The sequence below is a fragment of the Fistularia commersonii genome, chromosome 2 (assembly GCF_037954325.1).
Source record: "Fistularia commersonii isolate RoL2024-O1a breed Wild chromosome 2, RoL_Fcom_v1.0, whole genome shotgun sequence".
NCBI lineage: Eukaryota > Metazoa > Chordata > Actinopteri > Syngnathiformes > Fistulariidae > Fistularia > Fistularia commersonii.
In genome coordinates, this window is record NC_141285.1 from 10,307,275 (window position 1) to 10,320,840 (window position 13,566).

At 42.3% G+C, this 13,566-nt stretch overlaps 1 long non-coding RNA gene across 1 annotated transcript; it reads left to right on the plus strand.

Moving 5' to 3' along the window:
• Nucleotides 1–594: 594 nt before the first annotated feature.
• Nucleotides 595–13,566, plus strand: LOC147236315 (uncharacterized). The gene is made up of 3 exons (XR_015107251.1): nt 595–835; nt 7,935–8,066; nt 13,537–13,566. It is a non-coding gene; the product is annotated as an uncharacterized LOC147236315 (long non-coding RNA).

Sequence of the window (13,566 nt, forward strand, 5' to 3'; positions counted from 1 at the left end):
TTATGTGCAAACAATTTCCATGACTGGAATGTGGGCTAATACTAACACAAAAGTTATCTAATTGAAAAATCTGCCTTGGAAGAGGACGCTGCTTTTTAAAATATCAAATACTAATATTCATCTGAAAAGTCTCCCGATGTCAGATTTGCATATGCGTTTCATATTTGATCATTTTCACGAAGAAAAACATGACCAAAAACACAGGCCTTTCGGATTTATTCGTCATCTGACAGACCAAACATTTATTTATCCAATGATAAATATCGGTTACCAAGGAAACATCAGCATCAGTTCCAGATAAACGCATAGTATTATGACTAGAACAACAACCCCAACAACAAACATAGGGGAAGCATTTGGTTGGGAGCCCCGGCCCCTCACCTGCGCCCCCCTTCTGTTCATCCTAAGCCAATCTTCAGACTTCACTCTCCTTGACAAAAAAAAACAAAAAAACGCCAAAGGGCCACTGTAGTGTTCTGTTTTCACCAAAACACTTACATAAAAACTGCCTTTGTCACTTCACCTCTTGCTTTTACTCCACAGAGATAATGTCTTCTCTGCCTCGGGGGGATGATCCCTACAATGAACCCCGCAGATGAAAGGGAGCAGCCTGACGACAGGTGAAAAAAAGAAGAGCAAACACGACCTGTCAGGGTGTTTCTAGTGGTGGCAGCAAAATAAACAGCAAACAGCAGCGTAGATCCCTCCCTCTTCTGCTATGGTGGCCGGGCATTCTGGAGCTCTGACTTTACTCCTGTGCTGACGAGCGGCAATTTAGCCGCAGGCAAGGAGGGAGTAACACTGGACAGGGTGTGTCTGCTCACCATGGAAGCAGGTAGGCAGATTGCAGGTGCAAGACAGAGCGGGGGAGAGAGAGCAGTTGGTGCGAACAGGACACACGACGGTTACTGCGTGGATCTCGTGGAAAAATTCGAGGAACAAACACTTTACGTTTCTGATATAAGTCCGTAATTGAACGGCCTTTAACCTGCCGACCCCTTCTCCGCTCGGGTCTGAGTGGAACATAGCGGCATTTCCGCTGATGCGCTCATTGAAATTTTGTGTGCAATAATGAGTTTAACAGGGGGGAACGGATTTGAACAAAAGCATCTGCTGCCCAAGAAGGGGTCATTTATACGAGAGAAAACAACAAAGCTGACATTCAGGGAATTCTATCAGTGACCCCAACTAAATTCATAAACCACAGGAAAAAAAACTTACCATTATGCATGTATACATTGTATGTAAAAGTCAACTGTCAACAGAGAGAGTGGAAATAGCACAAAACCACGGTGTTTGTTTGTATGCCGCTCTATAGGGCTTCAGCCAATTCAAAAATGATGGATCTCTGCAGTTTGGGTTTTGCATCAGACCATGTCTCTGAATGCTCTCCATGGCGCCGCCCCCTCCCCCTCCCCCTCGCCGAAACCTCAGACAATCTCCTGATGTGTGCCGCATGTGTGAAAGGGCAACTTCAGGCGATGACCAGACCTGAATCTTTGCATGCTGTCTGGGCTACACACATGAAAAGAGCTACACTGTGTATGTTTTTTTTCCAAGGATATTCTTTTTCCATTTTAAATTCTTTTTGCTGAGGTTGTCCCAGATATCTAGCAAAAACCCAACTAGGTCAATTCCACTGCAGGATAATATAACAAAAATTCACATGTCAATGTCAAATAAGCGACACATTTCAATGGCTATAGGTTGCATTCACCGTGGATAAAACAAATATATAAGAGCACTTCTTTTAAGTGTTCTGAGTTAGAATCGTGTGACCTGTTTAAATGCGGAAATATCTTTTGTTCCTTTACATTAAGCAGCTGATGCATATATTCATTCAGATGCAGTCTCTCTTTGCCAACTCGAGATAGAAAGAAGTTCAGGCTGAGGCTAAACAAAGCAGTTTCTGTCATAAGCCATCAAAGTCTAATAAGGCATAACCCAGTCCTGGGTGGGCAAGGGAAGCCACTGTTTTTCTGCTATTTCCATTTATAGACTGAACCAACGAGCCCCCTGGGAGATTGCTTGCCATGACTCATGTCTCCAGCGCTTCTGGTCCAGACTACCCACCACCCCCACCCCCACCCCCGGTCCCAGCCTCTCCTTCATCATCCCAGAACACCGCTGCCTTCTTCTACCCTGTTACTTGTTCTATGTTTATCTCACCTATTTTTACTTGTGTTATTTGCTTTGAATTTCTCTGCATGCACTTTCATTCATGGCAGATAAAGCTTTGCGAACCCAGACAGAGAACAAAGAGATAGACAGACAGAGAGAGAGAGAGAGAGAGAGAGAGAAGGGGATCAATGGGAGGAGTAAAGCGGAGGGTCAGAGCTGATGATGAAAGCGATAAGTTGACCGAATCAGGGCCCATGTAAATAGTATCTACAGTACAGACAGCAGCCATTTCCCCGAAATGTTGTTATGGTGGAGAAGCAGCATCAATATGGGGGGTTGGTCTCTCTCTCTCTCTCTCTCTCTCTCTCTGTCTCTCTCTGCCTTTCCCAGCAAAGCAGCCTGCAGGCTTTACACCATCACGTGGTGTTGCTTGTCCTCTCCCTCCCCCTAAACCCCCCCCTTCTCTCTGGTTATTCCAGTCACGGCACCCCCCTCCCCAGCGCCCCCGCCCCTCTGTGCTCTGTCAGGTCACCCGCCTTGTTTGTTCAGATGGAACAGAAGAGGAAATGAAAGCTCGGAGTCCACTGTTAACCCATTCCTGGGTCTCTGTTTCACAGTCCTGCACACTCCTGCTGCTTTTCCCCTTGTTTATTATTCTTCCTCGACGATGATTTGAGAATAAGGCAGAATGGGGTAACCTTGTTCCGGGAAAAATTATAGCCTGCGCCGAAGATTCAGTTTCAAAATAGATGTGTTTAAAAAGAACTGCACCACGGTTGTGGATAATAACAGTGATCTTGTCCCTCCCTGTTTTTTTTTTTTTTTGCTTACCTGTGACTCTTACTGTGTTGCTTTGTCAGTCTTGCTCATGCCAAATCTATAAATCATGCCCTTCCAATGTTCAGTCAGTAAAAGACTCACACCTTTTCAATTCCATTTAGTCTAGCGTGCGTGTGTGTGTGTGTGTGTGTGTGCGTGTGTGTGTGTGTGTGTGTGTGTGTGGGAGAGACAGAGGCAGCTCATGTTTATCCTCCAGTCTGCCACGTTCTTGCTTAGTTACTATGCAACCAGGTCAGAACAACATGGACACCACAGTAGCTGAATGGCCATTTTGGGTAAAAGCTCTCTGCAATAATAAACAGCTTCTGGCACGGAGAAGTATTTTTTTCCAACTGTAGATCGGTGCCAAAATACAGAATTAACTGCAATACCATTTACTGCTGTGGAAAAACATCAGCCGTCCAAACCCACATACCTTCGGAGGCTTTGAACAGCTTGTAATTCTCAGCAGCAAGATGGCTCTCAGAAACACGCCAGATGAGGCGGCTGCCAAAGAAATCACTGCACCGTTATAGTTTTGCGTCCGTATAAACTTAAGTGTTCTCTGTTCACTCTGCTGGAGAGTATTTCTCTGAGTTCAGAAAAGAAATGCACAGTCTTAAATTGCTGTTTTTTTTTTTTTATCTCAACTTGGCCACAGCTGGCCTTTGTGTTTGCTGGAAGCCCGGAGATGTCTTTACATGGGGAAGATAAGCCTTAGAAGCACAAAACAGCTGCCTTGGATTTTTACAGTGTTGGAGCAGGAATTCTGCATGCTTGTTTTGAAGACTCTCCAAAGATATTTGGAGCGATTTGAGCAGAGATCAACTGAACTTTAGCCTCTCTCAGAGGAAGAGAAGGGAAAAAGACACACTGGCGCTGCCAGAATCTTTGAAGCCCAAATGAATTTAGAATTATACAAAGAGAGTCTGTACGGTCAAACATCACTGCTTCGTGCATTGCGCATTTATCCATGTTTTCATGCGAATCCACTACTTTCACTCTTCCCATTATCTCTCGTCGACATGAATCAGCGCACACACATGTGTGCACAGTGTGTACGATAGGTGAAGGCTACGGTTTCTGCTGAGTTGTGCCTATGAGTACCGGGCCTTGTTGGCCTTGCACTGACATGTCATCATCATGGACTCGATGACCACAGTGCCAGGTTTCTTGGAATTGCTGGGATCGGGACCATTTTCCCTGGCAGTGGACCATTTGAAACAGATCAGTGACAGAGAGTATTTTGTAATTGAATCAAATAAACGGGATAAACACTGGAAAGAGTGCAGGGCCTCACAGTCCTCTCAGGTGCTCTCCACCCACATTAAGAGTGTCAAGGTCAACCACCCTGCTGTCACCACCTCGGTTCATATGCACTGTAGTGTACACAAACTGAACAAGTAGCTGATTTAAGCCGAAGTGAAATACTTGGAACTGATTGTGTAGATTAAAATGCACCGCACTGTTCTGATTATTTACCAGTGTATCTATCTGGTGTATTTTTAGGGCATACGATGGCGGGTACGAAAACAGAAACCGTGTTCGGCCTTTTTGTTGTACAGCTGCAATTTGAAGTTTTGCGCTCGTATGAATTGGCGTCCTGCACGTGAACTTTTGTTTGTTGCTTTTGTTTCTTCCAGTTAACATCAGAATACCCATAACAGCTATCCGTGATTCCCCGCCTTCCCCTCCTCCTCAGCAACTCACTTTCACAGAAAAACACTGATATCTCTCAACTTTCAGAGTAAAGCAGCGACACATTTAAAAGTGGGTGGCTTGAACTTTAAACATTGCCTTTCTACAAAGTATGAATTACACTCAAATTTTTCTTACCTCCAACAGTGTCAAATGTTTCATTTGTATTGCAGCATGTAATTTCAGTTTGCTGTGAAGGTGGATGTTGAACTCCTTAGGTACCAGCATATTTTGATGTACACAGTCCTCAGATAAGTAGATCACTCTTGAATACAGACTTTGTTCATGCCGAGCGCACATGATTGTAATTTTTGGGCATCTATAGCCTGATCCGACCCACCCAAAAGCTAGAGGGGTAATTTGATTTGGGACCTCGGTCAGCACCAGGGGTTGGCCCAAGATCATCCGCTAGAATGTACCTATTTAAGTTTAAATATTTGGCTGTTGCAATTATTTTAAAAAGTGTTATTACTTTGGACTCGTGATCCGAATGAATACATCACCGGACCAAAAAACACAAGACCACATGCAGGCCATCAGCGGGCTATCAGTACCAAGCAGAATACCGCTGACAAATATTAAGATAGTACCTAATTGATCCCAATGGGGGAAATTTGTTGAGATTAGATGTTCTAGACGTTCTCAGACTATCCACCTTGAAAATCCATCATTTCATCTGTTGATTTCAGATGAAACTTCATATCGATCACCGCAGCAGAGTTTTAAAATAGTCAACAGTATCAGGGACAAGTCAAATCCTGTGATCCCAATCTAACAGAACAGGTGGAGGTCAGAGGTCATTATCCTGCTGGAGGGTAGACAGAGGGTCACCTTTGTGATTTGTGGACAAATATATGTCATTGTGCCCTGGGCTGCATCCAGGCAGGACCTCAGTCCGCAGCCTTCCCTCCCCTCCTGTGATCAGTGGGCCTGGGCTGTTGTGGCTGGGCCAGTCTGACAGATGAGAGTCATGGCAGAAAGCCAGGCTCTGTTACTGTGGGGACAGGCATGGGATGACACAGGCCCAGGGAAACAGAGAGCACTGTAGAGAGTCCTGGCCCCAGCCCTGCCCCCCCCCCCCGCCTCCCCCGCCCCATCCCCTCCTGTGCCTCTGAGCACTTCCTGCCTCTGTCATTCTACCAGCAAATCCAATCCCTGATCAAAGGCCAAGGAGAAAAAGAAGACTGAGAAGTGAATAGGGCGAGGGGGATTGACGTGGGTGTTTGGGCGAATGGGTGAAAATAACAAACCGCTCTTTATCTGAGAGGGGAGGCAGCTGCTCGGCTGGGCACCTGTGTGCCTGCTGCCTCCCAGGCTGACGCCAAGCTCCGCCCAGGTGCTGCCGGTGCCAGACGTATTAAAGGTTACCATGGCAACGCGGGCCAGTAATTTGAAATAAATAACCATTCAACCACATCTGAGAAGGGCTCAATATTTAGATGACTGTTGTTTTGTTTTTAGGTCATGCTGTCATCACCTGCATATCTCATTATATTCTCTTTACTTGTACATATCTATTCATTTAAGATGTATCTCCCAAAATGTGATGTGCACCTGCTCGGAAGGCAGAGGAGAGAACCCACCTGTTCGTGTGCTTGCCCCGGGCAACTCCGAAATCCTGCAGGACTGAGACAGGAGCATTGTTTCAGAGCAATTATCCAGGCCAGATTAAAAAATCAGCTATCACTGAACAGATGCCCTGGTTCTTTCTCCCAACACGGGAGGAAATCTTATTACATGTCTGTGTTGAATTGGATATGTCCTCTCTGCTTAGAGTCTGCACGAACACACAGGCTCACCAGTCTGGAGGACGAGGTCTACGGTTCTAAACAGAACTGACATCCCATTCATTTGAGCTGGTCAGGGTCTGATGTCCCCCATCTTATCTTACAAGGCTTAGCGCTGTGAAATGACATTGGCATAGCTCCAGAAAAAATACTGCAGTGGTTAGCTGGCTCCCCCTGTACTGCACACATGCACGTTGTGTCACTAAACTGTCTGCGGCTTAATTCCGTGGTAAATTATGCCAAACGGTGTCGACTAACCCCGGGTTAATGTTGCGACTTGTCCCCTTTGACCTCGGTATTTAATCTTAAATCAGGTTCTGGTAAAGTGATATGAACTTATTGATTCATTAACTGCAGGACTCCAATTCATATGTAAATTATAATTTGCAAAATACATTTTCCTGAATGTGTTCTCTGGTCTGTTTTCCCATCTTTTTGGTTCGGTGGACATCGGCTGGCAATGATGCAGCAGGATTAGGAGTCTGTTGCCATGGCAAACACACACGGGAGTAAGAATCATCTCTGTGTAAGATTTTAGACATAGTTGCTCTCGTTTTCTGCGGAACAATATAAGATTCAAACACATGTAGATAGATAGATAGATAGATAGATAGATAGATAGATAGATAGATAGATAGATAGATAGATAGATAGATAGATAGATAGATAGATAGATAGATAGATAGATAGATAGATAGATAGATAGATAGATAGATAGATAGATAAACCTTTATTGTCTTTTGTTCACCAGGCGCTGAATAAATCAGTAGGCATTTTAATGTTATTGACATCATTTCTGCACAAGCCATGTGGAATGTGTTGCATACCTTATTTATCAGGGTATTTGAGATTTAGGTTAGATCTGAAATAAACTGGATACTTGCTTTTTTAGTTACTATGTACTAAAAACACTCAGTGAAAAGTTTGAATAAAATTGTCATGTTTAGCAAATGCTTTTTCTTAAGTCATATTAAGTACTTCACATTGTTATTTATTACTTTAATTATAACTATATAGCCATAATTTTGATTGGTACTTAAGTATTAATCTTACAATGTATTTAATCATGTCATCGGCAAACAGTTATAAATTATTGTTTATGTTAAATATTGTTAAACATAAATAGCTTTTTCAACACTTAACTCACACACCACTTAACCGTTTCATCGATTAATTAAAGCTAGTTGTTTATCCACTGTTTTCCTTACTGCTTGTTGAATTATTTTACCTATCCGTCCTTTACCTTTACCTATTTTACCTTAACTGTTTTAGAACTTTAGGAATTAGATAGATAGACTGAGCAGAATGTGATGCAACAGAACAAGCAGAACCTTATTTCAACCGATGCTGTGTGTTTCCATCGTCAACTGTATGATATGGTTTTTGCCAGCTCCCCATGTCAGGAGTGTCATTTGTGCGACTTGTCCACATCTGTTCTTTTGAAAGATTTTTATTTCATCATCATTCATTTAATGACAACAGAGCTCCTGTCCCTGTGTTTCCATGCAGGGGGAGTTCACACAGAAGAATGGAGAGAAGGGGGACGTATGATTGATACCTACAGGCTGGCAGCTGTGGTACAGTGAGCAGCAGCAAGCATGCGCCACAAGATGATGGAGGTGGCATGTGATAAACGAACAGGTGATGAAACAGAGTCTTTGAAGAGAAGCTACTTTTATTCTGTACCTCAAGGTTTCCATTTTTTTTTTTTTTTTAACATTCAGGGCCAAAATCATCACTTGAAGTTGTTCCAGAAAACTGAAATAACAAAGCTGGAACATCACGACCGAAATAGGTTAAATTGATGTTTCTTCTTCACTTCCCCTCGAATGCTGAATGATCTGCCCGGGCAGTGGTTGTATTCTGCTCTGCATAGTCCATTAATATTCCAATCATCTCCTGTATCAGATAAAGGGAAAGAGACAGACTCCCCTTCATCTCTCAAAACACCAGCTGTGCAGTGCCATCAGACATCCACACATGCACATGGAGCTGTAAACACAGTACTGCAGACATATTAATAGATTAACACATGCAGGCGAACTTATATAACAGAAGTTTGCAGGCAGCTGCATCAATTTTATATGGAATTCATCCTGCATGATTTAAAACATGCACACATTTTCCCTTCCTTCACACAATTGGAAAAGAGAAGATGTGAGGAGTAAGTAAGCGCCCGCATGAGTAGATATCACCTTCTACAGTCAGGTGGGTGTTGATATGCCGCTGGCACCTCCGAAAGCCCCTCCCTTCATATACTACTCATCTCCTTCATCCTCCTGCCAAGCTCTCATCTCTCAGAGCGTTTCTGTCATTCATGCTCCATCCTACCCTTGTTTTTCTCCCCTCCTAAACTTGATAACTGCAGTGAAGCAGTAGTTTTACTGTCTTCCCTATGGCTTTGCTTGTTCCCAGCTCCCCTAAAGCGATTACTTACTCGGGCATCCAGCGGACCAAGAGTCTGGAAGCTTCTGATAGAGGAACGCTTGTAGCACTGGTGACAAACTCAAGGACATTTTAGTGTTGTTGTTGCTTTTTTTTTACGCCGCGTGAGAGTGTCCAGCTCCTCGGGGCCAATCCGAAGCAGTCACCCATAGTAATTACATGCCACTCGTCACAGTGCTTTTGCTCTCTGCCCCGACAATCGCCAACAAAAAACTAACAGCTTGTGCGTTATCTTCCTAATGATTCACCCATCAGTTCACATGGACACTGCACTCTCCTGTCTCCCCGCACACAAACACTCATCCTTGCTCTTGCACAAATGTACGGATGCGGTCTTGCACATGCAGCCCAGTCACGCTTTCTGAAATGGTAGTTTTTCTGCATTTGCAGTGGCAACTTTGATACATTGAGGACGGATCAGTGAGACAAATCTGAAATATAACCCCATCACCGTGCTTCTCCAGACAGACGGGATAACCAGGCGAGGTTCCTGAGCGATACAGTGGGTTACCTTGTTTCCCAGGAAACAACAAAATCCAATTAAATGAGCCCATGAACCATAGCAACATGTGGTAAACACAGCATGGCAGTGCCACAAGGTTGTTATTCAATCATCGGAAGTAAAACAAACAATTACTGCAGAATGACCCTAATGCAAGAACAAATGAGAATTTATGCATGAGGAGATGTGGGATGGGACTAGAAGTGATTCATCCTTCAAACATGTTGGTAAGGTAGTGCTCAATCTTCTTATTCATAAGAATAATGATAACCCTGATGAGGGGAATTTATTGTTTTGCTGTCTAAATGTCTTTCATGTACAGGACAAAGCATTCCCAGCACTTTTGCATTTCAAAGAGAATCCGCAGTATTGTTGTTATTAGGATTGATGGAGGTATGTTACTAATGCTAATTAACCAATGCTAATCGTGTGGTTGAATAAATTACAATCAGAGGGGCGGCTTCTTAAAGTTGATTAATTTTACATAATGGCTGATCTATTTCAGCTTTATTCTATTCTAAATGTTAATGAGATCATAACATCTGGGGGAGGACTGCTGGCTGAAGCTGGATGGCAGATGTTCCATCCATGACTGAGTAAAATATCAACAGGAACAATTAGCCGAAGGAATTCATATATCCCGTCCTCTTACATTACACATTCAACATAGATTTACTATACAGACGGGTATCTATTCTTGTCACAGGCCCTGGTGTCGAAGGAGAGTCCGTATGAATACGATTTATTGCAATTCAACGGACGGATCACATTTCAAAGCTGGCTCACTCTCTCAGCTGCCATGACAACAGTCTTATTGCTCGTGTCAGATGAATGGATAGGCACACATACAGGCTGACATTTAGCTTTTTACTTATTGATGTGTAACATTTATGACCAATTTCAAATATTTTTTTCATTCATAAACTTCCAAATAGCAACGACTGAGACACAGGTAGAGGTACAAATAGATAAACATATTCGCTTATTGATCAATTTTCCATGTTATTTAAATGCGCTCTGGATTAATTGTTTAAACACAAGTCTGCAATCGTTACAAGGCCACTGGGCTCAAAATTGGTGTCCAATAAATCTGAAAGGCCGTGGCTAAATGAAAATTGTGGATCTTGTGAAAATACCGCAGACTCATCTTGTCATGTCTCTCTTTACATATATTCTGTTTTTCTGCCCGGCGGTGTTGTTGGATAGTTGACAGCGAGGGGCCTGTTTGCATCTATTGCAGGCTGTTAATCATGCTATTCTGAGCAGCGCGGCATTTTATCTCATTTATAGCAGTTAACACGAGCAGGGTAAAATGCTGTGGCACAAAGAGAGAGTGCTGCTCGATCCTTTGCTCGGTTCGAATGAGTTGCCCTTGTGATTGGGACTCCCCTCCCGTCTTGAGATTGAACATGGCTGTCGCTTGTGTCTATGGCGACACCGAGTCATGTTACCTGCTTGGAGGGGGGTGCAGGGCAGCTCGTGACTGCAAGTTTAGGTTACCAGCCATGTTGGATGGAGGGAGGCTGTTGGGGGAGGGGGCATCGACACAAAGCTCACACTGTTCTCCACACATTCATTCACTGCTATAGCAGCCACACAAGGAGACAAGATCAATAGCATGAAGCAGTTTGTTAGAGTAACTCAATATTGCAACTCTCACGCACGATTTTCTCACAGCAACCATTCTTTTTCTCCATCACAGCAAAGAACCCCCAGACTTAATGACACATACTTGTGTTTGCCGGTTTTTTCAATCATATCATGTTCAGTGTCTGCTCTTAAAGAAAGAAACTTCAATTGGGATTACATATAAAAAAACGCGTATGTGGCACTGCCACCAAAATATGTACCTTTGACATGGTCCATTTAAGTTCTCAAGTTCCCTCATTAAGCTCACTAATTTATCATTCATACCTTAGTAAATCTTCATTTCAACTTGCCCTCACTATTGTGACTTTAAGGCTCCCCTCTGTCTTTATTTACACATTGACTTATTACTGAGACGCTGCTTTACACAGAGAAGTAATTAATTTTTAACTAATGATGTGATGTGCCAGTTGCTTGACAACTGCAATTACATCTTAATGAGTCAAAAGCTTAATGTCAAATTATTGAGATGCAGCTGGATTGGTGTTAAATAGCTTCTAAGCTCTTATAATACAGACAGTGACAACATGGCTTATGTACACTTTTGATATCTTCAAACATGATCGACAAACAAGTGTAATATTTCAAAACTGCAGCCTACGGAAGAAAGCGCATGGTAAATCCCTCAAATACTAACATGTCACTGGTTTGGTTGTTAGGCTCCCCTTGGTCCTTTCTGTGTGGTTTACATTCAGCATAATGTGGCAAAGTCAACACTGAAACTGTAAATACACTCATGTGGAGAAGCTGCACAAATGGCCTCAGGTTTCCCTAAAACCAGACAAGTACATTCCAGAGAGGCATCGGTGGGATTTGTTGTTACGATGGAGCGAGGGTGGCAGTGACCAGATTTGGAAAGACCGTTGCCATGGAGACCACAGTCGGGGCGAAAGCGGTTGTAGATATTCAGCTTCAGTTCCTGTGGGTAAATCCTTTCAAATCATTTTTTTTTAATTCAATTCAATTTATTTATATATCGTTGAGCTTAGGGGAAGTTTCCCAAAGACAAGCTTACAAAATGTCTGCGGCAATTGTAGGGCTTTGTGCGGACAGGTGTGTGTGGATTTAGATGGGGGTGTCATGCTCCTACACTGAGTGGCATTTGAGAATGGATATTATCGATGGATAATTCATTGATTGGTCAGGAACAGTTAGAATTACAGTCATAATTTGTGCTACAACTTTACCTTTACAATACAAAAAACTGTATATGTTGAAGTATATATTTTGCACTTGGTATATTATATATTTTTTTTGTATATTGTCTCTATTTCAGCTGGAAAAAGCACATTTTAATTTTAATTTTTTATTTTTTAATTTTGTTAATTTTAATTGCGTTAAAACAGGTATGTACAAAAAAAGCAGGCAACTTTAATTATAATATTTTAGCTTTAAGTTTAATTAGGAATAAAATAATTACAAATTTGGTTCTTTTCGGGCAACATTCGTTCAAGTTTTCTTTTCCCATTATGATAAATAATATTTGTTTTTATTCTTTAACCTTGCTTTGACAAAAAAAAAAAAAGGGAATTATTGATACTTTTATATAATGCTTTGACGTGGTGATCATGAACACGTCATTCGATACTACTCACTGGGTTGTTCTTTATGTACACCGCCTGTGACCAGCCAAGTCACATGTAAAATGTGTTCTACTGACCTGGCTTTGGAACAGACGTATCTCTGTATGAGGAATGGAGAATTGAAACTGTTTAAGCAGATAATGCAACCCACCATGTCAAAGAATACGGCTTCTCTCTCTGTCTCTCTCTCTCTCTTTCTCTTACACTGTTTTTTTTTCTTGTCCGGAAGAGTGTGCAACACTATCTAGCAGCTTAAATGGAGCGAAAACAAAGAGTCAGGGGATCGTCATGTATCACTACAACCACTATCCTGCAGCAGACAACAGTGGGTGTGTATCTTTACTCGGTTTCCAGTCCTGTTTTGTGCAAGTCATGAATGATATTTCAGTAGCAGGTGATCCAAGCCTGTCTTATTATTAGTGAACAAGATAAAACATCATGAAACAACTGAGGTATGACTGTTGTTTGTTTTTGTTTTTTTTATTTTCTGTCACCTCTGTTAGATCATCGATTTAGGTGGCACGAAACCAACCCAGCAGAAATCTGCTGAACTTGTTTCCTGGTGAAAGGGTGTGTCTTTGTCAGTCTTAAGTTGTAGTCTTTTTTTCTTTCTATTAAAGTCGTCAACATGATCAAGTTGTGTTTCCATATTTTAAAATGTTTATTTAATAATAACACTGTGAAGTTCATGCTCCTTCAATTACATTTGTTTAAGTTACAGGGTAGGAGAACGACAGTGATAGGCGGATGCGATCGTAAGTTTGTGTGCGAACGATGGTGTTTGTTTTCAGTGCAACTTATCCGGCTCACCTTACCTCACTCAACCAGTAATCGTGGGAAAGAATGCAGCTTTTCTACTGTACTTGTTTTCTTTTGTGTGGCAAGCTCATTGTAAGTAACTGCCATTGGTTCTCATGATTGCGTTGCTTCCCAGGTGTCACCTTTCCAAAAGATCGTGTTGATA